Below are 4,673 nucleotides of genomic sequence, written 5' to 3' on the forward strand. Positions count from 1 at the left end.
TCCTGGAACTCACTTTGTAGACCAGGCTGGCCTCGAACTCAGAAATCCACCTGCCTCTGCCTCCCGAGTGCTGGGATTAAAGGCATGAGCTACCACGCCCAGCGACAATATACTTTTTAAACAAGAAAAGCATAACGGTCATTCGGGCTGCTTCCCGTCTCTCACCACAGCTGGGCACAGTTGCAGACATGTTTATTAGGAAAACTTTACATTTAAATTTCTGTTGTTGCTGTCATCTCCTAGTGATGGAGAGGGAACCTGGGGCCTTGTGTGTTAGGTTAAGTGCTCTCCCGTGGAACCACACCCAGACCTCAACCTTTTAGTATCATTTCAAAATCAGGTTTTTCCAGAAAACGGTTTTAAGTGTTCCATAATACCTTTGTTCTACCTCTGTATCTGTATCTCCCCTGAGAGTCACTCTGCCTGCCCTGGGAGCACTCTGGGCCCCAGTGTCCTGTTATGCCTGCAGTGCTCCCAGCTGGCTCTCAGGTGCTATCTGTCACTGGCTGGCATCACTCACTGCAGGATCCCTGTTTGAGCTGCAGTCCCCTAGAGCTAGGCTCTACCCTTGCCATGGTTCCCAGGACATTCTCCTCTGACCTCTGCTTCAGTGTTTGCTGGCTTTCTCTGACCCTCCTGGTGCTGAGGGCCAGTTCAGGAGACCGGGAAGCGCTTGTGAATCTGTTGGGCCCTGACTTCTTGCAGAAGAGCCATTATCCTCTCCAGTAATAAACCACATGGTCCTGGGCGTCAAAAGCCAGTGGTTTGAAATGAAGGAGCTTCCTGAAGCCCAGAGCCATGCTTTCCTCTGGTGAAGTAAAGTGGACCAGCAGAGATGGGAATCTGACCTCTCCTCTCATCCCTTTCCTGTCTTTCCCTTCTCTGCTTATCATGACCCTGTGGTCAGTCTCCCGGGTGTCAAGGCAGGAGCCCTGCCGGAGAGGTCCCAGGAAGGTGCTCCACTGTCCACTGTCTACTGGGGAGCCCTTCCAAGTGGGGTTTGGCCCCTGATTACAGAAGAAGAACCTGCAAGGCCCAGGCTAGCTTCTCTTCTTGGTAATTGCCCAGAAGAGCTTGAGTCCTAATGGGCTGCGATCCTGGGAGCTGCTCAATCACGTTTCCAGCAACCATCATTCCATTTAGAGAGCTTTTCCTGAGCTACACATGTGTCTCAGTGGTAAAGCGACTGTGCAACCTGCTCAAGGTGTCTGTTTCTATTCCCAAGACTGCAAAAGCAGGGGTGGGGAGGTGGGAGTTCTTGATTACCTAGGGATCAGGGCCACTCCCCACTAGCCATCTCCTAGAAGCACCTCTTTGCCTGGATGTGGCTGGCCTTACATGTGACTGTCTCTCAGATCCGTCACTTCCTGGCTAAGCCAGCGCCTTCTTCTGGGAATGCTACTTTAGCTTATAACTGTGCAGCTGAGTGTTTGAGCTATGACCTCAGGTCACCCTTCTGGGCTGCTTTGTGCTATGAAGTGTTCTGGGGAGGGGCTAAGACGAAGACAGCTGGAAGAAAATTGCAAGGATTTAAAAAAAAAAAATTCAGTTCCATGTGACCCACAAATGGCTGGGAGCCATAGTTCCTGAATTTAGATTCATCCCTTGGCTTCTGTGTGACCTTGGGGACAATTTTAAGTGCTTGAGAGAATTGAATCAAATCTTGTACAGGAAGCAAGTGGCACCTAAGCAAGGACTCAGGCTAGAAAAGCCACTACCGTGGGAGATGGAAAAAGCACAGAAAAAGACGGGGGACAGGGCGGAGGAGAACCTTCTCCCTAGTTCAAATGGTCCACTCACCCCCAACTCCTACAGGCTGATATGGGTTCGTTTAGGCAGCTCTGATGTCTAGGGTCTGGGGACCGGAATTTGTGTCTTGCCTGACCATGGAAATTGGCAGGGAGGAAACACTCACTAAGGCCAGGCCAAGATGGCTGGAGAAGGTCCTCTCATGGTGCCAGTTGCTGCCCTTGGCCAAAGACAGGTCCTCTTCATCCAGCTTCATAAACACGGCAGGGACAGAACTTGCCACAATGAAACCCATACATGGCCTGGAGACTGCACACCAACTGGGATCACAGGGACGCAGGGGGTTCACCTCCTCCAAGGAAGAGGCAGGGACAGGAGCAAAACCAGGGAGCTATTTCGAGAAGGTGTCAAAGGCCGGAACACTAAAATTAGAGCCTTGGTTCCTAAAAAGACATTAGCGCCAACCGAGGTCTAAGAGAGGGGCTCTTCAGCGCGGAATGTGACCCCAGGAAGCGCTCCGGCGATCCTGGGCAATGAGGTCAGCAGGACCAATGGGACCCTCCACCTCCCTTATGGTCACGTGGTGGTCACGGGGACCTCTCCCCTGGCCAGCTCCGGGGTTGTTTCCAACCACTTTCGTGTGCACCGATCCAGGAAAGGCGAGCGGGCAGAACTGCTGTCGGTGTAGGACTGACCTTCTGGGCTGTGCCTTTCCTTTTTGGACTGTCCTCTGTGCTTGCTGTTCCATTCTCGGTTTGAGAGTGGGAGAGGAGGATGCTTGGAAGAGGCAGCCATCTTGGAACCTGGCGGTTTGGCCTAGGAGATAAACCAGGAAGAGCCTAGGATTGCTGGCCTAGCTGGCCCAGATCTTCACCTCTGTCACACAAGAGTCCTTAGTTCTCCCCTTCTCCATTCAGGTTCACGGCACAGACACGCCAGGGATCCGGCCGCCAGAAGTCCTTATGAAGTCACCTTCCAGGATGAGACGCACAGCCCTTGGCTCAGCTGCCTGAGACAGCTCTGGCTCAGAACCATAGACAGTTGTGATTACCAGCCCACCTTTGACCAGGGAATGCCTGTAGCTCTCTCTCCCCCTCCTGTCTCAACTAAAATGTTCCTCCTTGGTGCCTGCCTGGAGTGGTGGTTCCGGTGGCCAAGGCTGCTCTTGCAGAGGACCTGGGTTCGATTCCTAGCACCCACGTGGCAGCTCATAGTTGTCTTTAACTCTAGTTATGTGCAGTTCCAGAGATCTGGTATACTCTGCTGGCCTTTAGGACCACTGAATGCATGTGGTACCTACACATACATGTAGGCAAAGACACTCATACACATAAAATAAGTAAATATATATATATATATATATATATATATATATATATACATATATATATATANATATATATATATATATTTTTTAAAGTTCAACTTCCTTTTTCATTATAATCGATAGACGCCAGATCCCTGCAGCCGGCTAATGGCCTGCCTCTTCTAGAGATAACTTCCCGTTTTCTTCGTTACATACCTTGGGGCTTTTAACTTTACTGTTTTGGAGGGATTTTTTTAATTTTTATTTTCTACCACTGGTTTCTGGGTTTGGGTGATTAGGTGTGAAAGCCAACCTTTACCACCATCGTAGAAACAAAACGCCATCAGCAAAAATTATTGGTCTATTCCGTGTGTGTGTGTGTGTGTGTGTGTGTGTGTGTGTGTGTAATAATCCATGCTTGGACTCACACTGTAGCCTGAGCTGGCCAGCCACTTCTCTTTATACTCTTGGGTGCAGGGATCACCACACACCTGGTGGTCTTTCCTGACTTAGAGACTCCTGGAGAGCAGAGACCTTTTGGGTCCCCTTCTTCCAGTAAGGTACAGAACTCCTGTGGGTGTCAGTAGTTTTTGCTGAGCTCAGCTCTTCCCTAGCATTTCCCAGGGACCCTCACCCCCAGGGGCACTCTTTACCCACCAGGGCTGGCAAACACAGTGACTTCACCCTGCGCTGGGGCATGGGGTGGGTAGAGGCCTACTCCAGGCTCCATGAGTGATGTTTGCTTAAGCAGGACATGGGGGAATGGCAATGCCAGTGTGTGCACGTACCTGTCACCTGCACAGAGCAGTTTGCCCGTTCTTTCCTTCCTGTCTGACTGTGGCTGCAACTCTGGCTCTTGCCCAAGCACTTGGCTTCCACGTGGGTAGTGGGCCGAAGAATTCCAGGAACGTGTTACAGCTGCTGACAGCACTTCACCCGCTGCCTGTGACCTGTCCATGTGACTTCCTCCAGAACTATGTGAAGAGAAGCATTGAGGGTGGGCAGCAGCACCCTGACTAAATATCTGAAGACTCCTGTACTCCAGCTTTGCTCCTGAGAAGCAGCACCATACGGGGCTGGGGTGGACCCACAGATGAAAGCCAGTGGTCACAGCTGGCTATCAGTACGCAAGCCCCTAGGCTTCCAGTGACCAGAAAAGACATCCATGTAGCAATGACCTGAGTATGTCCCGAGAAGTTCACGTTTCACCTCATTTAACCATGACTGGGAGCTGGGAGTGTAGCTCAGTGGGTAGAGTGCTGGCCTACTACGCACAAAGCTCTGGGTTCCAGCCTCAGCACTTCAACGTAAGACTGGCTATGATGACGGTACTTGGAAGGTAGAAGCAGTAGGATCCAAAGTTCAAGGTCAGCCTCAGCTACAATATGAGTTTGAGGCCAGCCTGGGCTACATGAATGTTGTCCTGGAAACAGAACCCAAAATATCCATAGCTTTTTATTTCCATCTTACCAAATGGGATGCTTGAAACAAGAAGCCCTTGAGGGATCTACCCAAAAGCACCCAGCTGGTGGGTGGTAGGGGCAGGACCTGAGTCCAGGCTTATTCAGAGTCTGAATCCTATCTCCAACCACCCACTTGTCAGCCTCTACCGGCTGCA

This window comes from Mus pahari, chromosome 6 (genome assembly GCF_900095145.1).
Source record: "Mus pahari chromosome 6, PAHARI_EIJ_v1.1, whole genome shotgun sequence".
Lineage (NCBI taxonomy): Eukaryota > Metazoa > Chordata > Mammalia > Rodentia > Muridae > Mus > Mus pahari.